General features: G+C 43.0%; 1 long non-coding RNA gene across 1 annotated transcript in view; it reads left to right on the top strand.

Annotated features, from left to right (window-relative positions):
* The first annotated feature begins 1,425 nt into the window (after window positions 1-1,425).
* LOC132002792 (uncharacterized) overlaps window positions 1,426-25,098 on the top strand; it is a 124,839-nt gene continuing 101,166 nt past the window's right edge. Inside the window, exon 1 of the long non-coding RNA XR_009400014.1 lies at window positions 1,426-1,844. This is a non-coding gene — a long non-coding RNA (uncharacterized LOC132002792). The remainder of the gene's footprint in view (window positions 1,845-25,098) is intronic.

Below are 25,098 nucleotides of genomic sequence, written 5' to 3'. Positions count from 1 at the left end.
AAAAACAGAGACTACTCTTTGTTTGATGCGGAAACAAACTCAGAAAGACGCCTGTATGCCCACATACCTAAATGGACCTAAAACCCTATCAGAAAAACTGGACTTAGTCTTGGTTGGTTCTATCAGGGATTTCATGGAATTTCCAAACTCACTGGACTTCTAGCATCTACCTTTCTAAATAGCTTTATTTTTCTTTATAGCAATAACTGCCTGACTTTTGTTTGTAGTCTGTCCTGCACTCGAAGCTTGGGTTCCAGGGCAGGGACCTGGACTGTTCCCTTGACAATGGTCTCCCCAGCACCCACCACGCCTCAGTAGATAGATACCAGTGAGGATTTGTGGAATGAATGGATTTCTGAAGTCTGTAAGTCTAACCACCTACAATTGCTGAGGGGTAGTGAGTACAGGTCACCTCTTTGAGCTAACAAGGGATTTGTCTGTAGCACTTTAATACAGAGCGGAAAATCTTGCCATGAGAGCACCATGACAGCTGGTTTGAGGGTAGAGAGTTAGGCAGAAGAAACTTTGCATCCATTCAGATCACCTTACTCAGGTAACCAGCTGTGCCTTAAGTGGCAGAGTGGATCTGAATTCCAGGACGTGCTTTAGTGATGATTCTCGTGATGGAAATTTTGGGGAGGAAAGAGAAACCGTTCTGGAGGGCTGCTTTGTCTGTCTGGGCGTTAAGGGCTCAGTTGCCAGGCTTTTCTGCTTCTCAGACTGTCCCTGCCGCCTAAGTGAACTTCCTTAGGCCTGTCATTTTTCTTACCCACTTTTTGCTTTCTGAAAATGGGGTCCCATTAGCAACCTAAATCCGAAAATCTGGGTTTTGGGGATTGGTGCTATGCCAATCAATTATGATGGAGTGTGATAGACCCGATGCAACTAGTGAGGTCTGTATATATACATTTTCAACGGCTCTCTTTGGTACGAGGAACACACCGTTCAAATCATCGATTTAAAAAACCCTTGGCAAAAAAAAAAAAAAAAAAAAAAAAAAAGAAAAAACCCAAGAAAAAAAAAAAAAAAAAAAAAAAAAAAAAGGAAAATTCCTCGATTAGTCTAACTATAATTAGGACCAAGAAATTTAGTCAGGACCTCCTTGAAATTTCCTTTGCTCAGTTCAGGTTTGGAGAAATGGTGTGTGTGTGTGTGTGTGTGTGTGTACACGTGCGTGCGACTGGTGAAAGGGGAATCCTATGTTTGCTCATATATTTATGTTGGCACTTATTTCCCCACCCTCCTCTCGCAGTCTTTCCTTCCAAATCCAATCTTCACACTTCCCTCAGCTTCCTCAACCCTGAGGATTCAAATAAGATGGAGAGCGACTCCGCCCTCTTATGACTATGCAACAGCGAGGGGCGGGGAGGAAGCGCGGGAGAAAAGCCCTGCGAGGAAATTCAACCTGGGCAGCCCGAAACGGGCTCCCGCCGGCCGCGCCCGCACCCTCCGCCCGGGGCTTCGGGGACCAGCATACAATAGCGCAGCCGGGGGCCTGGGAAGCCCCACTCGCCCCAGAGGAGGAGCCGGTGGACTTGGTTCTCGCCAGGGAGAGGTGGCATCTCAGCAGCCCCTCAGAGCCCATCTGAACTCCGGCCCGGAAGGCCACCCCCGGCCGGAGTAACCGTCTCCCGACCTCGGGGCCGTGTGTCCCCGCCTTTTGTGGTGCAAATGAGGAGCGCTCGGGGGCCCGGGGGGCGGCGCTCGCCCGGGACAAAGTTTGCCCGCTGCTTCTCCGACACTTCCTTCACACTTTGTTTGAGCTCGGCGCGGGAGGGTCGGCGCGGGAAGGTCGGATCCATCCAGGGATTCCCCCCTGCCGGCGTGGAGGAATGCTGAGGAAGGTAAGTGGGTTGTCACCTCTCCCTCACGTTCGGAGGACGGACCACCAAGCAGCAGGTGGCCGGCATCCTCTGCCCGTGGAACATTTTTTCGGAAACAAGCGTGAGAGAAGGCGGGTATTAGCGGTTCTGCGTAAGAGATCCGGCAGAGCTGTTGGAGAGCGTAGATTTGAAAAGTTGACGCGACCCAGCAGGTGCGGGGGGCGAGCTCGCAGAGCTGTCCCTCCCACCCCCCCGGCGGCCGGAGCACAAAGCCTGCGCGCTGGCGCGGCCGCGTTGCCAGGGCAGCGGGGGCGGGGCCGAGTCGCGGCGTGCCTGGGTTGCGGGGCGACGGAGGGGCACGGGAGAGGGGGGCGCAAAGTCTTTGGGAGCTTTTCCCCGAGATGAGCCAGTTCTTGTCTCACCGGATCGTCAACTCAAGTGTATTGGCCGACACTTGTCCTTTGGTGAGAGAATCGGGCTGCCACCTGCTTAATGCCCTCATACTTTGCTTTGGAAATACTGGATTGTGGTCTGGTGGAAGAATGAAAAAGTTAGAAGATACTTCTTTATAAAAGTAATAACAATAAAATATTCTGTTTCCTCGTTTTCCATAGAAAATATTTCCATAGAAAATATTCCTCAGCATCTGCCGAGGGATATTCCTTAATTATCATCATTAAAAAAATACTGAACCTGGTTTGCATCCATGCAAATGATTTGGCTTTCAACCTTCCAACATATTAACCAAAATCTTTGCAAAATAAAAGCACATACAGTAGGTAGCAGGCAGTGTAAAACATTCAGATAATTATATCTTAAAATGTTTTACAAAGACACAAATTTCACAAAGCAAGGGAGAGAACGTTATTTTTTTCCACCGGGTATTTTCTTACATGTAAATGTGCCAGATAATTTTGGCCTATTATTGCAAAGATTATTTGTTTAAGCTCTGCACTGCAGAAAAAAATATTGGAGAGGAATTTGAATTATCTTTTCTAGAGTAGTGATTGGCAGTAGTATTTTACCCCTCCCCCCTTCCCATTTATCCTGTAATAGCTAAAGCTATGGTTTGGTGTTTTTAGTTCTTCAGATTTAATTGTTTATTAACTGATCTGTTAACAGTTCTTAGCTGTGTTCCACACACTGGTTTATTTCGTTCTCTGTCTCCAATTTATTTATTTTATTTGTTCTTGTTTGTTTGTTTTGGAGAGAGAGAGAGAGAGCGCGCGCGCGCGCGCGCGCACCTGGGGTGGAGGGGCAGAGGGAAAGAGGGAGTGGGAGGGAGAGAATCTTAAGCGGGCTTCATGCTCAGGGCAGAATCCCAGGTGGGGCTCCATCTCAGGACCCTAAGATCCTGACCTGAGTCGAAATCAGGAATGGGTCGTTTTATTTATTTACTTATTTTTTTAAAGATTTTATTTATTTGAGAGAGAGAGAGATCACAAGTAGGCAGAGAGGCGGGCAGAGCGAGAGGGGGAAGCAGGCTCCCCGCTGAGTATTATTCATGGACCAGTTTAAACTATGAGGAAGGTGAGGGGCTCAGTGGGCTAAAGCCTCTGCCTTCGGCCCAGATCATGATCTCAGGGTCCTGGGATTGAGCCCAGCATCAGGCTTTCTGCTCAGTGGGGAGCCTGCTTCCTCCTCTCTCTGTCTGCCTCTCTGCCTGCTTGTGATCTGTGTCTGTCAAATAAATAAATAAAATCTTTAAGAATAAATAAACTATGAGGAAAGTGAGACTAGAAAAGTACAGTAATTTGTCTACAGTAATTTACAGTTCTTACGGTTAGTAAGTGATAAGTCAGGATCTAAATCCAAATGTGATTGCTATGACATGCTGCATTAAATCCTTTATCCTTGTGTCCCTACCAAATTACCATATTTTGATGATTCTTAGTAGTGAGTGTAAATTTCTAAAAATAATTATGTGGTTTTCTTTTTGGCTGAGATGTTTTCCAAGTCAGATATTTCTAAAGTCAAATATCAATTGCAGGGTTGCCTGGGTGGCTAAATGGGTAAAGCCTCTGCTTCGGCTCAGGTCACGATCTCAGGGTCCTGGGATCTGGGATCGCCCCATAAATAAATAAAATCTTTTAAAAAATATATCAATTGCACTTCTGAAGAGTGTATGTTCTTCCTACTGGAACATTGCTATTATCAATTATTGTCAACTATCTTTTTTCAGGGGTTCCTGAGGAGCTAATGAAAAACCAGGAATTTGATTATTCAAATCAAGTTTTAAGAATATTAGAGATACTTGTATATTAAAGCATTCTATTTTACAAATGATTATAGAATTAGATTTGTTTAAAACAAAATACATTACTTAGCACTCAGGTTTTATTATCTTTCTTATTTTATAGTTTTTTATTAAAGGTTTTATTTATTTATTTGTCAGAGAGAAAGAGAGTCCAAGCAGGGGGAGCAGCAGTCAGAACAGGTAGAGGGAGAAGCAGGCTCCCCGTTGAGCAAGAAGCCTGATATGGGACTCGATCCCAGGATGCTGGGATCATGACCAGAGCCGAAGGTAGTGACTTAACTGACTGAGCCACCTAGGTGTCCCTACTTTTCTTAGTTTAAATCTTTTTTTTTTTTTTTTTTAAGATTTTATTTATTTATTTATTTGACAGAGAGAAATCACAAGTAGATGGAGAGGCAGGCAGAGAGAGAGAGAGAGAGAGAGAGGGAAGCAGGCTCCCTGCTGAGCAGAGAGCCCGATGCGGGACTCGATCCCAGGACCCTGAGATCATGACCTGAGCCGAAGGCAGCGGCTTAACCCACTGAGCCACCCAGGCGCCCCAGTTTAAATCTTTTTAATCAGGTTTGTTAGCTTCTGCTGGCAGTGACGTTAGTACACGATAGTTGGAAATTGCTATCTGGGAAGTTGTCCTAGAAAGTTCGGGTATGAACCTGATTTGACCTGGTCACAGCCCTGAAAACGACTGTGAACTGATCTTATAAGTGTTTTTTACTGCAAAAAAATAGTTTTCTAAATAGATTACAAGATCCATGAAGGCAAGAAGCAGGTCTTTTCTGTCTTTAGAACCTATCTTTTAATATCAAATATAACATTCTTCATAAATATTAAGTGGAAAGAGAAACAAAATTAAGCTTTATTAGGCCAATGAAATATAGAGTAGAAATAATCCTTTAAAATGCATAATATTAAGAGTTACAGAAATTCTAATCTTTTTTTGATTTTTTTTCATGATACTATTCTATAAACTGATAGGTAGTACCTATTTTACAAATAGAAAAACTGAGCCCCAGCGATTAGTATATAAAATATTTTCCAATGCTTTATCTTAATTGAACCTCACAACCACATGCAGTAATTCTCATCATTATTTTTTTAATATATGAAAACACAGAAGCTCAGAGAAGTTGAGTGACATGGTCAGAGTCAGCCAGAGAAGGAGAGGCACCTCTGATAATGATGTCAGGTGATTTTGTGCACTATACCCATACAAACCAGATGCACCCGTGAGCTTTGAGAATCAAAGCCAGACCTGGGGGTGCTAGGTGCAAGACACCTGCTCTCTGTCTCACCTTCCAAGATTCCACATGTTTGGGCAAAAGGGGATAAACCTTCTTTTAAAATACAAGTACAGGGGCGCCTGGGTGGCTCAGTGGGTTAAATAAAGCCTCTGCCTTCGGCTCAGGTCATGATCCCAGGGTCCTGGGATCGAGCCTCGCATTGGGCTCTCTGCCTGGCAGGGAGCCTGCTTCTTTTCCTCTCTCTCTGCCTGCCTCTCGGACTACTTGTGATCTCTGTCTGTCAAATAAATAAATAAAACATTAAAAAAAAAAAAAAAAAAGACAAGTACAGGGGAGCCTGGGTGGCTCAGTCAGTTAAGCCTCTGCCTTGGGATCAGGTCATGATCCCAGAGTCCTAGGATTGAGCCCCACTTCAGGTTCCCTGCTCGTGGGGAGTCTGCTTCTCTCTCTCTTTCGCTCCTCCCCCTGCTCATTCTCTCTCTCTCTTTCAAATAAACAGATAATCTTTTTAAAGAAACAACAACAAAAAATAAAAGACAAGTACAGACAGAGGCAGGGCAAAAGCAAGGAAGACATGCTCAGTGGAGCAAAAAGAAAAAAAAAAGTGAGTGGGGGAAAAAAACAGTGAAATGAAGTTGATAAAAGGTGTATTAGTTTGCTACGATTGCTACAACAAAGTACCACAGAGTGAATGATTGAAAAAAACAGACATTTACTGTCTCACAGTTCTGGGGGCTTCAAGTCTGGGGTCCAGGTGTTAGCAGGATTGTTTTCTTCTGATACTCCCTCCTTAGCTTGTATGGGGCTGTCTTTTGCTGTATCCTCACCTGGTCTTCCTCTGTGTGTCTGTCTGTCTGTCCTAATCTCTTCTTATGATACCTGTCTTGTTGGACTAGAGCCCACTCATTTGACCTCATTTTACGTTAATTGGCTCTTTCAAGGCCTTATCTCCACATTAAGTACATTAAGTCACATTTTGAGGCACCTGAGGGTTAGAGCATCAACATACAAATTTAGAGGGAACTCAATTCAGTCCATAATAAAAAATAAGAAAAGTGAACCTGATCTATGATTCCGAAGACATAGCCTATTTCAACTGTTTTATTCCTGTTCTTATTCTCTCCTGGCACAAATAAATGTTGGAGCAAGTAGTGGCAATTTTTTTCTATCAGTATATTCCATTGGATGTATAAAGATAAAAAAGATTCAGAGCTGAATTCTTCTATATTTAGCTTGCTTCATACTTTATTTTCACTCTCACCTCTGGAGGGCCAACTTCAAGCCTTGTCAAGTTTTGACAAGGGCAGACGAAACGGATGATTGAGCCCATTGCCAGCCAGGTCTAACCTATCTCTCTGCCTTTTTGGAGCTGTGGAGTGCATACGATTTGTGTCCTAAGCACTCCCTGTGTAGTGTGATGAATCTAGGAAACATGAACTCAAAATACTGAGAGGACAGTGAAGCTGTCATATGTCACAGTCATGGAGGTAAGCGAGGGAGACCCATCAGAATGGCATTTTCCAGCTTATTTCTAACAAGATGTTCAGCGTAGTACTTCAGACTGAACGGTTGCCAGAAGAATTTGAAAGTTTTCTCTGAGGCACTGAACAGCTAACAAGGTTATAATTGGAGTGTGTTGCCAAGACTCAAATTATTAAAATGCTTTGGTCATAGAATAACAGGGACAAGAGGGAAGCCTAGAAGTCTTGTGGCCAGTGCCTTGCTCAAAGCACAGACACTGCTTTGTAAAGGTAGGAATCAGGTAGGAATCAAGACAGCCAAAGAAGATTCCAGAGTCTTCTGCAATAAAAGTTTCTGTAAATAACCAAACATCAGAGTCTCAAAGTACTTTTATTTCTTTGGGTAATGACTTCCTTCATTACTTCATATTCTGCCTTCAGAAAAGGTGAAATATACCTGTCCACTTTTCTTCATGCAATATCTTGTGATTTTTTAAAACACTTTACTTTATTTAAATATTTTATTTATTTATTTGACAGAGAGACAATGAGAGAGGGAATATAAGCAGAGGGAGTAGGAGAGGGAGAAGCAGGTTTCCCACTGAACGGGGAGCCCGATGCGGGGTTCGATCCCAGGACCCTGGGACCATAACCTGAGCGGAAGGGCAGACGCTTAACGAATGAGCCACCCAGGTGCTCCAATATCTTGTGATTTGCTAAAACAGTTTTAATAAGACACTGCTCGACCCTTTTTTGTAAGCTGAACGGAAACTCTGTCCATTGTTTTAGCAATCTGTTTCTATTAGTCCCCTGAAAGCTACCCCTCACCATCTGGAATTGTAGAGTTGTTATTTATGTCTTCCTGGCACCCCCCTGACTTGTTCCCCTTTGGGGACCATCCTATTTACATCAAGTGTGGAGCCCCAGACTATATTCTGAAATTTCCCTACTGACGAATATGCATCCAATATACTTGTTGGAGCATTTTTAAGAAATACCAGAAGCTTTTGAAATGTGCCCTTTGGCTGTGATCCAGTAGCTTTCCATTCCATGATGGGTGGTTTCAGAAGCAGGTTCTTGTGTGGAATAGCTATTGTTACCCAGCCAAAAAAAGAGTGCCTATTTCTCAGAGCGATGCATACTTAATTAGCAACGGGATCGATGCCAGGGCCTGGAATTTGAAAAGTCAGCTTTGAAAGTTTGTGCAAGTCCCTGAAGGGCAAAACTATGTATTTCTCCTTGTGATATGAGCCAGACTTTGGTCTAAGCGGTCAGTTGTGCGAATTGGCTGACACAGGGTCAGGAGGTAGGTTGGCCTGTTCCATAGCTGTTTCTTTAACACCATTTCATTAAAAACTTGCCTCAGAGGCACTCCCCTCAAAGTAGGAGAAAAGAGCCAAAGACATATGTGTAAAGAGTGAGGAAAAATTACCGTCCATGGCTGTTTAGACTTCCTCAGATTTTGGTACAGTGAAATACCTTTCATTCCCCTGTGTTATTGAAGAAAATCACAAGCTTGAAGTGTCTGGAAAGTTCCCAGGCAGTCAACAAGTATTTATCAATCACTTACTATCTGATCCGGTGCTGACAGGGCATAAGAAGAAATGTCATGAGCTTTCTCCTCAAGTAGCTGATGCTAGAGTTCCGGGTAAACAGGCATGAAAACATTGAAAGTTTGTTGTGTGCACTCCTGGACATATGGAAGCCCTAGGAATGACTGCTCCAGGTGGGACCTGGGGGCCAGAGAACTACATCTTCCTTCCTCTGTGGCTTTGCCCATGCTTATCTCCTTCAAGTTCTCATCACCCCAACCCCCCTAAGCCCAGGCCCTTTCGGGCTTTTCAGAGTATTGCTTCAATCCGGTAAGGATCCTCAAGAAATCCTATCTTTGAATGTGTTTACACCAGGGTGAATCTAGCCATAGAATTTTAAGCTTTATAATCCTGGAGGAAATGCATCACCATTTGAAGGAAATAAAAGAAGGGGCTAGGTTGAAGGAGCAGAAGAGAGACCATTTCAATCTTTTCCCCCGTGGATAATAGTTGTAAATTTTTGGCAAGCCATGAAAAGACTGGCAGAGTTTACATACATTTTTAAGGACAGAAAGATATGTTGGCAATGACATATAACTATGAGACTGTGTTGAGGGCAGCAGCAGGGCAGAGAGGAGAAAAACATTGGTCCAGAATCCTAGATGGTGACAGAAAATAGGGCAGCGGCAAGTCGCCATTACCCCAAGACTGGGAAGAAAAACATGGCAACTGGGAAGCCAGTTCAGGGTACAGAAGTGCCCCCTGGGGTTATCCTCCCCAAGCTCCAGGCTCCCCACTCCTCACCCTCCCTTCCTGATGATCAGCCCGGATCTCAAGCTGGAAGGGTCCCCAGCAGGGAGTGTCGATGCCATTGTTCTTTGTGTTTCAAAGTAGAAAAATAAATTCAGTTTGGTGTTAGATAGATTCGCAGGTGGTGTTGGTTGTTTGTTAAGCACACCACTTATTCAGGTGAGAGCATTTGGTGTTTGGGGTTGGCTCAGGGACACATTCACTGTGTATCTATTGCTAAGGAAAATATATGCCAAATTCCAAACAAGTGAGATGGTTTTTTATTGCATAAAGTGTTTGTGGCATGAAGATTAGTACAAGAATTTTATTTGGATGGCCAAGATGTAAGAGCTAAGAGCATTAGAAGAGGGTTGGGAGACATGCATTTAAGTCTTGTGTCTAATACCAATTAAGAAATGTTTAGCAAACCAAATTCCCAGAGGTGACATTTTGTTATTTGCAAGAGGAGGGACTTGATTAGATAATTTCTAAGGCTCTTCACTGTCTGGAATTCTGCTCTTTCTAAAAGGCAGCCTGAACTGGAAAGAAAGTGCCTTTTCTAAGAATCCCAAATGCTTGTCAAGGATCAATCCTTTTGCCTTCCATCCATAAGTTTTCCAGGAACCCTATGGGACTGTAATGGTCAATGATTAACGTTAACAACCTGTTTTCACGCGCAAGGTTGGGAAAGTCTTTCCAGGAAAGGTTTTAGAGGTGAAAAGTTATTAGCTTTTCTTATCTTTTTTTTTTCAAGATTTTATTTATTTATCAGAGAGAGAGGGCGAGAGAGCAAGCACAGGCAGACAGAATGGCAGGCAGAGGCAGAGGGAGAAGCAGGCTCCCCGCGGAGCAAGGAGCCCGATGCGGGACTCGAGCCCAGGATGCTGGGATCATGACCTGAGCCGAAGGCAGCTGCTCAACCAACTGAGCCACCCAGGCGTCTCTATTAGCTTTTCTTAATTCATTCTTTCAGTTCCTGGTTTTGTAAAAATAAAATTGTCTTGATGCTCCTGGCTTCTAGTCTTTTGAGGCTGTTTTTGTTGTTATTATGTACATCTCAAGTAGAATATCTCAGGATGCATCCTCAACCCAAATGCTTGTCATTTCTTTTGATTGGGAACATAAGATGTCCCTGTGCGACTAGTCAGTTGCAGCAATACAAAGCGAAGCATAAATTATCATTTAGTGTAGAATATGTAAGAGTGTCAATATTGACACATTTACAAATAGTGTAAAATATAAAGCATAACATGAAACTTTGGAAAATTTTAAATTTTGGTATTTTAATTTCTATTTTATTTTATTTAGTTATTTTTTAATTTTTTATTTTTTATAAACATATATTTTTATCCCCAGGGGTACAGGTCTGTGAATCACCAGGTTTACACACTTCACAGCACTCACCAAAGCACATACCCTCCCCAATGTCCATAATCCCACCCCCTTCTCCCAACCTCCCTCCCCCCAGCAACCCTCAGTTTGTTTTGTGAGATTAAGAGTCACTTATGGGGCGCCTGGGTGGCTCAGTGGGTTAAACCTCTGCCTTCGGCTCAGGTCATGATCTCAGGGTCCTGGGATCGAGTCCCGCATCGGGCTCTCTGCTCGGCAGGGAGCCTGCTTCCCTCTCTCTCTCTCTGCCTGCCTCTCCATCTACTTGTGATTTCTCTCTGTCAGATAAATAAATAAAATCTTTAAAAAAAAAAAAAAAAAAAAAAGAGTCACTTATGGTTTGTCTCCCTCCCAATTCCCTAAAGATACAAACGTAGTGATCCAAAGGGGCATGTGCACTCGAATGTTTATAGCAGCAATGTCCACAATAGCCAAACTATGGAAAGAACCTAGATGTCCATCAACAGATGAATGGATCAAGAAGATGTGGTATATATACATAATGGAATACTATGCAGCCATCAAAAGAAATGAAATCTTGCTGTTTTTATTTTTATTTATTTTTTTAAAAAAGATTTTATTTATTTATTGGACAGAGATCACAAGTAGGCAGAGAGGCAGGCAGAGAGAGAGGGGGAAGCAGGCTCCCTGCTAAGCAGAAAGCCCCATGCAAGGCTTTGATCCTAGGACCTGAGATCATGACCTGAGCCAAAGGCAGAAGCTTAACCCACTGAGCCACCCAGGAGTCCATTAATTTCTATTTTAAGTGAACTAATAGATCAAACATCAGGCGGGAAAAATAAAAAAGAAAGAACATTTTTTTCCCCAACTAACTCTGAAATATATACGTGACTTGAAAGCTAGGAAGCACACTACTTATAAGATAACCACAGTTTTAATGGGATGGAAGATGGCTGGAATAAGGAGAAAATCAACAGTTCCTCTGATTGTGGGAAGATATTCTCTGGAGAAAAGTGTAAGTGCTTCTAAAGTTAAATATATTATTCACTGGCAGCTCTGGGAATCTGCCCAAACAAATCATTGTTCCTGCAATGTTTGTGTTCAGCCAACTTAAGCTGTCAACCACTGAATTAGGCACTTTTTTCCCCCTAAAAGACATGATTTGGTCAGTAAGAATTTGGTTATGCTATTAAATGTTCACCAATTAGGAGCTAAAAGCCCTGGATTTGGAAAAGTTTGGTATTTTAATGATCCAAAGTATAAATAGTTCCCCCCCCCCCCGCAATAAATAACAGATGCAAAAATTTTAATTTCAAATTGGCCGGTCTTTAAAGCCACACTGTAAGCCATACACTAAGGTAATGAGGATAAGAAAAATTTGAATGCCACTAGCAGAGAGAAACTGCCTTTTTTTTTTTTTAAGAAAAGAAAAGAAGGGTAAAATCCTTTAGAAAATGACTTAAGATTTTTTCCCTATTAAACATGAGAAAAAATGAAAGAAGTTCCCAAGAATGCTGACCAATGATACAGTTCCTTGTAAAAACTGTATTTTTTTTTTTTCTAGAACTCTAATCAGAAGTATAGGAGTCCTATGGCCTCTATTAAAGGCAACAGGAGTCATTATTATCAAGATTTGATAAGTGTTATACCTGCAAAATTTAATTGCAGCCACATTATTCTAGTTATGACGAGATGGGTTTAGGAAAGGAAAGACACAGCAGAAGTCCCCAGCAGCTGAATGGAAGGCACCGGGGCAGGACAGGGGCTGTGGGAATGGACTGGAAGGAAGGCAGGGACAGTGTTTTCCAGTGTCCTTACTTGGTTATTTCTTTGGGAAAGGGGCTTCTGGAAATTTTACTGGGATCCAATTTATGAAAACTGCTTATGAGAGGGAAAGATTTAGCCCAAGTAGCTAAATGAATATGAATTAGAGAGATGATGGAAAACAACATCCTTCATTGATATTTTTATTCAAGTAGTTTCATATTAAAGATTAGTGTTTCTGAAAGCTTAATTTGCCAATTGAACAAAAGGGCTAGTTTACTAAAAATCTAGCTTAAAAAACTGATTATTTCAAACATGGATTTTCATCATGGGCAAGATGGCAGTTTGTAGGAAAGCACCAAAAACTCTATTTTTAAAAATATAAGTGTGTTAATTATAAAAAAATTGTTTTAATTTTTAAAAATATGTACCTTATTTATTTGCTGTGAAATCAGAGAATAAAAAATAGCATCTACTGAAAATTGTCTCCTGTCTTCCACCCCCCAACACTTCCATATCACCCAATTCCCTGGAAGCAGCCAGTATTATTACCTGGTTCTTCCATGTGCTTCAGAGGAAGACTAGACCTGTGTAAGAGAATATATTTTCTTCTATCCTCTCCCTGTTTATCATATGAGTGATGACATCATCTACATGCTATTCTGGATCTTTCATTTTCACTTCATGATATGCTTTGGAGATTATTCCTTTTTAGTTCATAAAGCAATTCTTCATTTTTTTTTAGTGTGGTAAAATATATACAACATGAAATTTACTATTTTAAAGCATACAGTTCAGTGGCTTTAAGTACTTTCATATTGCATAACTGTCACTATCATCCATCTCCAGAACTTTTTTATCATCCCAAACTGAAACTCTGTCTCCATTAAACAACTGCTGGTAACCACCATTCTATTTTCTATGTCTGTGAATGTGACTCTTCTAGTTTGGCTCTTCTAGCTACCTCCTACAGGTAGAATCATAAAATAATTGTTCTTTTGTGTCTAGCTTATTTCAGTTAGCATAATGTCCTAGAGGTTCATCCATGTTATAGCCTATATCAGAATTTAATTTCCCTTTAATGGAAGAATGATATTTCATTGTATGTCTGTACCATTTTTATCTTCTGTCAATGGACATCTGGGTTTCCCCTTTCCTCCATCCTTTTTGATGGCTGCATAATGTTCTGTTCTGTGGTTGTAACATATTATATCAACCAGTTTCCTATTGATGGTCAGGTTATTGCCACGTTTCAGTGACTAATTGTGAAATTAAACCACTTCATTTATGTATATCTATTAAAACTCATTTCTTGAAATGGATTTGCTGAAAAAAATGTTATACATATATTAAATTTGGGGCCATTACTAAATTGCCCTCCATGGAAATTATACCAATTTACACACCCTATAGAGACTGTCTTTCCCTACCTCCTTACCAATGCAGAGCATTACCAAACTCCATCTTTGTTCATCTTATGGTGGAAAACAGTGTTTCACAATAGTTGCAGTTTGCATTTCTCTTATCTTGAGTGAACTCTGGAAGTCTTAGGACCATTGCTTTTTGTTAGTTAGTTTGTTTGTTTGTTTTATTGGGACTATATTCATTTCTTTTGTTCATTTCTCAATTGGGCTATTGAGGTGTTTTTTTTTTTTTTTTTTTTTTTTTTTTATCTCCCTCTGCTTTATACTGGCTGTTCTTGAAAAATTTGCTTTTGTTTGGCATCCTTAATGTAGCTTATGGGAGACTTTTGGAGGTCTGCTGTGAAACAGGAGCTTTGTCTAAGAATAGTGAACCCTGCTTTTCAACACCATTGACCAAATATTGACTCCAAGACAATACATTTGACCAAGCAGACATACCATCTGATGCTGTAGGAGGCTTTATTGGAGAGGTTATATTCAGAAGAAAGTGTATCTCTGTGAGAACAACAGAAAAAGTTCTCACAATGTGTTTTAATGTTGTTAGGGATTTACTCATCTTTCAAAAGGTGGTATAAAAACCCATGATAATAAATAAATTGGTATATATTGGAAAAAAACCCAATAACCCAGAAACAAAGTAGCATATTGTTAAATTTCACTTTGTTAACCCATGTACCCTATACTGGATACTTCCAACTCAACATGCCCCACAAAGCTCTCCTCAGTTCCTGTGTTTCCCATTTGGGTTTTCTAAGGCAGTTGTCACTCTCCTCCACATCCAGCTAGCTTGTCACCAATGTCCCTCAGGTGCATCCACCACCTAGTGTCCCCATGCCCACCACCTTGTCCAGACCCACATCGGAGCTCTTCTGGGTTACTGCAGCAACCTCCAACTGATCCTTGTCCTTGCTCAGTAGTTCTGTGATCTGTAGCCAAGAATGAAGTTTATGAAATGCAAATCGGATTGGCACATCTCTTTAAAATCCTTTGATGGTCCCCTATTGCCCTTAGGAGAAAAACTCCTTAACGTAGCCTCCAAGGCCAGCGAGCCCTGGCCTGTCCCACTTATCCCTCAGGTGCCTCCTTCACCACACCCCTTTTTCTACACTTCCCGCTTCTCTGGTTAATCTTTCAATTCCTCAAACTCAGGGTGCACACTCATGTTTCAGGAACTTTGACTTTTCTGGAATGTTCTCCCCTGTTCCATTCCCTCTACCTCCTCCTTCCCCTGGAAAACTCCTATTCAGTCTTTGTCAGCCAAGTCTCACCCAGCTCCCCCAGTCTGAGTCAGTGGCTTCTCCGGAACCCCTGAATATCGCTTTTCTTTCATGATCATGATTTCATGTACTGTAAGGGCCTGTTTCCTTGCACAGGTAGGTACTCTCCACCAGGCCATAAGTGCCCAAGGAGCAGGACCGTGTCTCCCTTGTTTCCCACCATTGCCTCAACAACTAAACACATTTATCGCTCATAAATAACTGTGGATAAGTGATTGTTGAAAGGGACCTGAGGCTCTGAAAGAGAGTGTCTCCTGAGAATGGGGTGTTGCTCTGTGTGAGAGGATTGTGCTAATGTTATGTATTGAAACTGTGAATGCCTTCCCCACAAATTCTGAAATCTGTCTGGCAAGAAAAGAGGGTGAGGTTAGCTGTGCTCTTGTTTGCTTAATGGCCTGCCAGCCTCAGGAGCATGACACTGAGGATAAGGGTTACTCAAGGTTGAGTCTGGGTAGCAGGGAAACAAAGGGCACCTGCCAATATTCTGGGCAGAATCCCAGACAGGGAAGGAGCTCACAGAGGGCAGTTGGGGCCTACGCGCTTGGGGCAGAGGTCCCCATGGTGGTCAGTGAGGAGGGGGTTGGTTTGAGCACACCATAATGTCAACTGCCTTTGAGTACAGGCTTGAAGAGAATCTCCACTGTCCTTTCTTTTTAATACAGTCACGTCCTCACTTTAAGATGTAAGTGGAGCCGATTCAGGACAAGAAATCCTGTGTTTGCAAAATAGAGTCACTGACTTAGACTTAGGGTCTGATCAGCATGCAGTAGAGTGAAAATAACAAAGGTCAAACTTTAGTGGACTCTGTCTAAAGTAAGCAAGCAAATCGTGAGCTTAAAACACTCGAAAGACTTCCCTCCTGCTCACCTTTTCTCCTTGGAAATTCACTGTGAATGCCGTGGTCATAAGAAGCTTCTCCTTCGTGGAGCTTCACCTGCAAAGTTAGTGATATCCAGCCTCCCAGTAACCAGCTGTCTTTGTGCCCTTACTTTATTCTCTCCCTGTGCAGGCCTATAGGACTAGTTTTCATGGTGAGTCCGACAAGGAAAAAGAGAGAGGGTTACAACAGCAGCACAGTTCATGAGGACAACTGTTTAAGAGGTAAATATTCTTCTTATTCCATAATACCAGGAGAATGAGTATTCAAACTACCTTGACCTCTGTTGATAGAAGGTCAGATCAGGGAGATTTTGTACTGGTTGATGCGGGGTAGAGGGGAATGGGATGTGGTTTTTGTTTTTGAGAAGAAAAATCTTACACGTAGAGAGTTAGTTCTCATTCGGAATGAAGATGTTAGCGCAGTGAAATATGTAAATATATGAAGTTACCCCAAACCGGAGGAGGAAACGATCATGATGACCACAGGGTTATTGTAATGATAGCTACTAACATTCGTAACCCAAGCACTCTAAGTGTTTCAGGTGCATTATTTAAATAGCTTTCACAGTTGGTAAAATAATTATGTCGGTAAAATAATTATGCCCACTTGCAGTCAGATGACTGAGGCGCAGCGCTGAGTATTAAGCGGAGGGCGGGCGCTCTTAGCCCCACTTTGGCGGCCAGGGCCACGCCCCCTGGTGAGAGTCGCGTCCGCCCCGCCCAGCTGCGTGACATGCGCAGTTTGCAGTTTACGGAGCTCTGCATTACAGCCACGTGAAGCACACAGGCAGTTGTGGGGATTAAATACAACAATGTCAATGTTGGGATTAAATACCCTCAAGTCTGAGGGTAACAGGAAGTCTTACAACAAACAAAGCCCAACATTTCAGGCTCGGCGCAGGAAGAGCCCACCGCATCGCTAATGGTGGAAGGCGGATGTTTCTGGGCAGGGGTGGGTGGCTTCTTTGTACACAGTCTGCAGGGATATTTGCTCCTGAAGTTTGCAGCACTCTCAACAAGTGATTTCCTGGGCCCCAGGGGGCTCGATGCCCCACCCACAGGCGGGTGGGGGGGGCGCCCCGAGGGGTGTTGGCAGGAGTGGTCGCTGGTATGGTGAGGCTCGGAGAGAATACCATGTGGGGGAAGCTCTTTAAGAAATAGAACGTGGCCTGTGACCAGATGGCTACAGCCCCGCACAAGGCCCAGGTGAGGCCCTGCAGCCAAGACTGGTGTCATGGCCCATACACCTCTGTAGCTGACACCCTTTTGGCTAGACCCTGAGGGTACAGAGTGCTCCAAAACGCGTCTGGGGTGTCCAAGGGAGGTGGCTGCTAGAAGGCTCTGCTCCAGGTATGAAAAGTGCTTCGAGAATATGGCAAAGCTAAGTAATGGTGTCAGCCACTGGTTTATAATGCTGCGTGAGAATTTCCATACAGACCAGCATGCCCTGCTGGTTACTTGCCATTACTATTTCCACCAGTATGTCCCAGGCACTGTTGCCGCTGGCCCCGTAAAGAAGCTTAAGCGCTCAACAGTTAGCCTTGTTGAGGAGATACCATATCTCTTTAAAAATGGAGAATGAACAGTACAGAACCCGGTCACCAGAGAGACAAATGTCATGTCTATACCACTAAAGTGGTGGGAGTACTCCGTTTGGGGTGGGCAGACTGATCAGAATGTGTGTGTAGACACACAGACACACACATTCATAAACATGTATAAACATGCATGTATATACACACCTATGTGTATATATCAGAATATATGTGTATCTTTATATCCAATGTAATATATAGATTAATAAAAAATGTGTATAGGGACGTACAGAATTTTTAAACATTTTTTTATGGGGATGTGTAATTGGAACGGTGTGGAGCCCATTTATCTTGAGAGGCGATACCCTAGCAGTGGAAGTGTTAGGTTTTAATGTGCAGACACCTAATGGGTATAGTACAGACATTTCAAACGAACACCCTGAACAAGGCTTGTGTGAGGGTTAACTTTATGTGTCATATTACCCTGGTCACAGGCTGTCCAAATGCTTGGTTAAACTTCATTCTGGGTGTTCTGTGAGGGTAGTTCTCAAAGAGATTAACATGTGAATGGGTGGGTGGGGTAGAGCAGGTGGGTCTCCCCAGCGTGATGGTCCTCATCCAGTCCACTGAAAGCCTGAGTAGACAAAAACGTTGAGTAAGGGGAGTTTGCTCTCTTGGCTTGTCTTTGAGCCTGGACATTGATCTTCTCTCATCTTTGGACTCAGACTGGAAATGATGCCATCAGCTCTCCAGTGTGTAGACTCACCTGGCAGACTTGGGACTTGTCAGGTTTCAAAACCATGTGAGTCAATTCCTTATAATAAATCAGTTTTTCTCTAAATAGGCAGATAGATCTATCAATCAATCATCTTTCTATCTAAAATCTCCTATTGGTTGTGTTTCTGTGGGGAACCCTGATGGATACACCTGGTTAGGCCCCCAGTAGGGCCCATGGCAAAGTAATCTTAGGCAGTGTTGTTCTCAGTCTGGCTGCCTGTTGGACCACATGGGGAGCTTTTAAAAAATCCCAATGCTTGAGTCTCTCAATCAGAGATTCTGATATAATTGGAATTTTTTTAAAAGCTCGCCAAGCATTTCTGATTTAAAAGGTCCCCAAGTGTTTGGGGCTGAGAATTGGGACAAATTCAAGCATTGTAGGTGTCAGAAACATGATTGGTCAGCACTAAGAAGGTGATGTGTTTCAGCTGTGGGCTCAGATTAGCCAAGCACAGGACTGAGGAAGATGCCAGAGAGCTTAGAGGACCAATTGCTATCTGACAGTTACCTAGAGGACTAGACTTGAAGCCGCCCCACACTCCTCCAAACTGATGCTGACTGAAGTGGGGAATGGAACCTGCTTCTGTACTTGGAAGACCACTTTGTGAGCATGTAAGCAGGAGAAAGGGGACAAGAGGCTGGGTGGTGTGGTAGGTAGGAGCCATGATAACCCAAATTTGTCACCCTGCTGTATGCCTTCCTCTAATTCATCCATGCCTGGGTTTATCCTCTACAGAATTGGCATTGTTAATGACAGAACCTACCTTCTAGAACTGTTAAGAAAACAGAGTTAACACATAAAAAGTGTTCTGAGCAGTAATTAATGGTCACTTGCTTAGCGCCCCGTAATGTCAGTTATTGTTACTCAGACATTTTGTTGCCTCTGACAGGGATAGCAGGCGTCTATGATGTAGCCCTCCTCACATACAGATAAACTCTGTCTTCCAGTTTGCGTTCTTTTCATGCTTCCATTGCTGATCAATACCCCTTTTTTGTGGTTCTGTATTTACTCTAATAGTTAATGTCTTTGTTTGGGTACACTCAAGTTCTCCAGGTTGGGAAGGCTGCCATATAAAGCTGAGAACAACACAGCCTAACTTTGGGTTTTTCTGTTCCGACCCTGTCTGTGTTAGTTTTTAAAGTGCAATTCTCAAAGGGATTCTTTTTCTAGTTGTATTTCTAGGTAGGATGTCTCACTTTTACCCATATCATCCACTGACAGTGTGTGGTGATGTGTCACCTGTGCTTTCAGAAAAGAGTGGAAAGTCCTAGAAAACGTGGTTTTAAAAAAGCAACATGGGTTGACACACAGAGGATGAAATGAGCCAGCTCTGTGGAAGGTTATGAACATAGTGCTTCCAAAGCATGGCCTGCCATGGCAGCTCAGAATCCCAAGCCTGACATTTTGCACCTGCAGAATCGCACACAATTTATTGCCTCCTGGAGGAGGACAGAGCATCCCAGGGTCAATGACATTTGTAGTCCAAGGCAGCAATTTTATATGGACTACTACTTTTTTTTTTAATTTAAAGATTTTATTTATTTATTTGACAGAGAGAGATCACAAGTAGGCAGAGAGGCAGGCAGAGAGAGAGAGGAGGAAGCAGGCTCCCCGCTGAGCAGAGAGCCCCATGCGGGACTCGATCCCAGGACCCTGAGATCATGACCCGAGCTGAAGGCAGTGGCTTAACCCACTGAGCCACCCAGGAACCCTGGACTACTACATTTTTATTAATGATTTTAATTAATCTATTACTAACTAGTGTGAGGCTGGTGTAAATGATATTAAAATGCTGTTATTTCTAACAATGTGTTATGCATAGAATCAGACATATTTCCCTTGTCAGCAATTTACAGCAATAAGGCCTGTCTGCAAATAAGAGATAATGCCATCTCTCAAGAAGGCTGACACTGTTTCATGGATGCCAAGTACTTGATGCCAGATTCTGCCAATGACATTCTCAGCCAGGGAACTGATAAGATGTGCCTTTGTCATTCCCCCCACCACTCCCCACAGACCACCTTACATTCTTTTTTTTTTTTTTACGTTTATTTACTTATTTTTTTTAAGATTTTTTTTTTTTTGACAGACAGAGATCACAAGTAGGCAGAGAGGCAGAGAGAGAGGGGGAAAGAGAGAGAGGAGGAAGCAGGCTCCTTGCTGAGCAGAGAGCCAGATGTGGGACTCGATCCCAGGACCCTGGGATCATGACCTGAGCCAAACCTTGACAAAACGAGTTTGAAAGGTCCTATGTGGGCTTATGTCATACGGTTGTTAAGAACTTGAAACATACTGGGGTGCCTGGGTGGCTCAGTGGGTTAAAACCTCTGCCCTCGGCTCAGGTCATGATCCCACGGTCCTGGGATCAAGCCCCACATCAGGCTCTCTGCTCAGCAGAGAGGCTGCTTCCCCTCCTCTCTCTGCCTGACTCTCTGCCTCCTTGTGATCTCTGTCAAATAAATAAATAAAAATCTTAAAAAAAAAAAAAAAAGAATTTGAGACATATTTTAATTTAGCATGAATGGAACATTAACTTCTGTAAAGAAATACCTAGAGAGGAGGACCTCGACAGATCCTGCCATGACTCCAGAGAGCAGACCTCGAGTGAAAGTAGAGGATAATGGAGTCTTTCGTAATAAAGGCAGCACTGTGGTTGAGGAGATTCTCATGTAGGCTTGGTCAGCATTATTCTGAAGGCATCTTTCAGAGGCGATCACTGTGATTCTCCCAAGTGGGGGATGGTCCCACGCACATATAATTGGGAGCCTGTCTTTACTGACTGAAGGTGGGAAATACTGGTTTCCTGTTCTTCAGTGAGTAATGACAAGGCGGGGGAAATGAATATAGAGTGACTTTTAAAATTTTTATTTAGTTGTTTGTTATTCATTAATTGGTTGGGTTTGCAAAACTGGTGTCTCTGAGAACTAATTTTTGGACACAGAATTGTAACAGGCAGTAGGCAATAGATTTTCTTCTTTAGCTCCTTGGAATTATGGAGAAAATACCTTGTAATCAGGCCCTACATCTTAGACCTAAAAGGCAGATTAAAAGTTAAATTTACAGGAAGATGGTTATAAAACATCTGCTTTAATCTACAAAGCATTTGCACTAATTTTTACTAAACAGGTGAGTTAGTTTAAGCTGTGTTTCCAGTGGGGGAAAGGGGTGATTTTGCTTCCAGGGGACATTTGGCAGGGTCTGGGGAGGTTTTTGATTGTCATGAGGTGTGTGATAGGATGCTTCTAGCATCGAGTGGGTGCTGCACCAGGGATGCTGCTAAATGCCCCCCAATGCGCAGGATGGCCCCCAAAGAATGGTGTCCAAAACGTCAATAGTGCCAATGTTAAGAAACCTTGGTAATGGGGTGCCTGGGTGGCTCAGTGGGTTAAGCCGCTGCCTTCGGCTCAGGTCATGATCTCAGGGTCCTGGGATCGAGTCCCACATCGGGCTCTCTGCTCAGCAGGGAGCCTGCTTCCCTCTCTCTCTCTCTCTCTGGCTGCCTCTCTGTCTACTTGCGATTTCTCTCTGTCAAATTAATAAATAAAATCTTTAAAAAAAAAAAAAGAAACCTTGGTAATCTTAGGATATATAGCAATCTTTGGTTTGTTTTTGGAACACTATAAAAAAATCGTGTTAAAATGACTTATCATGCATGACTGATCTTCTGATCCCTAGAAAGACAAAGAAAGATATGTCTTTGAACGCATATAAATCAAAGATTATTTCGTTTTACCAGATCCAAGTAGAGTTTGGTATTGTCCTTGGATGAATTCTATTTAACTCGGTTTGACATTAACATCAACACTACTGGGTCTTAGTTTTTAGACTTGTTATTATTTCTAACTTATTTTTAGAACATTGATTATACTGATAACTTGAAATGAATCATGCCCAGATGCAGAGCCATAGAAAGCAGTCCGCTTTGGCAGGTGGCCTTAAAAGAAGATGACAATTTCAATCCAAAACAAATGAAATCCTGTGGCTGACTGAGGTTTTCTTTTTGTAATAAATATGTGGTGTTGGGTCCATCTTTATCTGATGTGTATTCTCATATTTTAATAACCACATTCTGTGATCTGGATAGTTTTCATTCTTCTTAACAAAATCCACTGAAAAAAACAACATAGATGGTGAAAGGTGGGGAAGGGAAGAGGGGTATTAAGTAGTGTATGGATTTGCAACCAAGCACACAGGGTCTAAGTAGAGGACAGTGCAAAGGGCACAGAAATTCAAATTGGCAGCCTTCCCAAGATGGAAAAAATGAAAGTGTCCATCCCTTTAGCCATGGGAATTCCTGAAGTGTGAGGTTGCCTTGAATTGGTTGGGAATTGGTGATGTATTACTCCCAGAAGTGATCAGACCCCTAATAGCATGTGTTCTGTCCATATCTGAGCATTTTTAAAGGATTTATTTATTTATTTGTGAGAGAGCATGCACACGTGAAGTACAAGCTGGGGAAGGGACAGAGAGAGAGAGGGAGAGAAATCCTCAAGTAGGCTCTGTGCTGAGTAGGGAGCCTGATGCGGGACTTGATCCCGGGGCCCTGAAATCATGACCTGAGCCCAGATCAGGAGTTGGACATTTAACTGTATGAGCCACCCAGGCACCCCTTAGCTTCATTTTTGAAGAGAGGCATACAGAGTGATCTGCTAGGTTGTTTTGCAATGGGTAGGCAGAGTGAACTTGCCTGCTGGTTCTCTCTTGCTCGCTCTTCCAGCTCCCTGTGGATCCAAGCTTGGCCCCCTGGGAGCTGACTTCCCTATACTTTAAGGTTACATCTGGTATATCCAGCAGCTGGAAAAGTCATGGCCAGCATCATGGTGCTTCATCAGAGTCCAAAGCAGGGGAGGAAGCTAGGAGCTAGCAGTGGAGGCAGAAACTGCATCAGGTTGTCTCTCCTGCAAAACTCACCGAGTTGATTGCTGCAGGGACAGGCAGGGCAGAATGTATAGTCACGTATCCTGGAGATGGCTGAGAAGATCTGAAGTGTCACAAAACTGATGGTTGGTGCACCAACACAGGGGATTATGTGCCTAACACAGGCCCTAGCAACTGTGTTCCTACTTCCCTACAAACACACATACCAAGAGATAAGTGTAAGAATATTCATGACAATGCTGGGATTGTTCATAGTGGTCACAAGTTGGAAACACCCTAAAAGTCTACCAACAGTCAAACATGAGAGAACCTGTGGCATATTCACAAAATGGAGTAACAGTCCAGCAGTGAAGATCACCTCTAAGTACACACATTAATATGAAGGAATCTCAAAAACATAACGTTAAACAATAACAAAAAAGCATGCACAGAAGAATATATACATGCTCTGTTAAGTGATATATTACTTAGAGATCCATCCTTGTAACAAGAGCAGGAACACAGTTAATAACATTTTGAAGAGGCGTGCCTGCGTGGCTCAGTGGGTTAAGCTTCTGCCTTTGGCTCAGGTCATGATTTCGGGGTCCTGGAATCAAGTCCCACATCAGGCTCTCTGTTCCACAGGGAGCCTGCTTCTTCCTCTCTCTCTCTCTCTCTGTCTGCCTCTCTGCCTACTTGTGATCTCTCTGTCAAATAAATAAATAAAAATCTGTTTAAAAAAAAAAAAGAAAAAAAATAACACTTTGGATAACCTCTGGGAGCAGTTACCTCTGGGAGCAGTAAGGTGATGTTACTGGGGAGAGCATACAAGAAGCTTCTAAGGAAACAAAGATGTTTTATTTTTGAACCTGAGCAGATGTGAGCGTTCTGTCTTTTTTCTTTAAATCATATGTCTTTAACATACGGTGTATTTTGCATGTATACACACACAAAACAGTGAGTTAGGAAATGTGGGGTCTAGTTCTAGATTAGAGTTCTAGTTGGCCTCTAATAGGCTATGTGACTTTGGGCAAATGGCTTCATTTCTTTATTGAACAAATATTTTTGAAAGCAGTGATGTGCCAGCGGTGTGCTGAGGACTAGAATACAATCTTGATCAAAACTGGCTACAATTCTTGCCCTGATGGGCATGTGGTCTTATGGGAGAGTCAGACATTGATCTATGGCAAATTTCAGCTCCAGTAAGTGCTGTTAACAGGGAAAGATGGGCCAGCAGATACAACAGGGAGTCTGACCTTGTCTGGGAGTTGAGAAGCCCTCATTGAGGAAGTTCTGGACGTTATGGCATCTGTGGTATGAGTAGGAGAAAAGAGGAGTCGTGCCCTGGAGGAGAACATGCTGGGTACGTGGAACCGAATGAGAGATAGCATGGTGGGAGATGAGGCTGCAAAGCCAGGTAGGCTTCGAGGATGTAGGACCACTCCCAGAAACTGTGTCTGTGATGATGGGCAAGGCAGACAGCCCATGCCGTCTCAAAACAAATTTTTGTGGGGAGACAGACACAAGCTGAGTACACGGCGACTACGAAATGTTCGCTAATGGGATCAGATCTGTGAAGGCAATAAATAAGGCCAAGCTAGACAACGGCTAGCTCTGGATAGCACTGGCCAGGAGGGCCTTCCTGGAAGTGACATTTAAGCCAAGAGCTAAATTTCACAGAGCACTTAGCCGTGTGAAACCACGCACCGCAGTGGGGGAGAGCCCCGGAAGAGGATTCTAGGTGAGGACTTGAAACATCCCTGTGTGGGAAGAGGTTTTTGTTGTGTTTAAGGAAACGAAAGACTAGGGAGCAGTGGTGCCAAGGGAAAGTGAAGCCAGATGAAGTAACAGATGAGGCCTGTTCCCTAGAGAGGTAACAAGCTCCAAGCAGATGGCAGTGCTCTAGTTCTCCTGCATGATCTCGAGCTCTTTCTCCGGCTAGGAAATGGTGGCAGCTTCTACCATGGAGTTGTCAGGACGGATAGGATATAGTGGATGATTGAGAGGAATTTCCAAGCACTCGGATTTGGTTGGCTGTGGGGCGGAGGGCATGGAGTCAGAGGTTTTAGGAATTAATCACTGTGTTTCACAGGTATATGACTTACTAAGATAGGAAACCTAGTGTTTCTTTGTTT

Source organism: Mustela nigripes, chromosome 15, assembly GCF_022355385.1.
Source record: "Mustela nigripes isolate SB6536 chromosome 15, MUSNIG.SB6536, whole genome shotgun sequence".
Taxonomy (NCBI): Eukaryota; Metazoa; Chordata; class Mammalia; order Carnivora; family Mustelidae; genus Mustela; species Mustela nigripes.
This window is presented reverse-complemented; position numbering and strand designations above follow the sequence as displayed.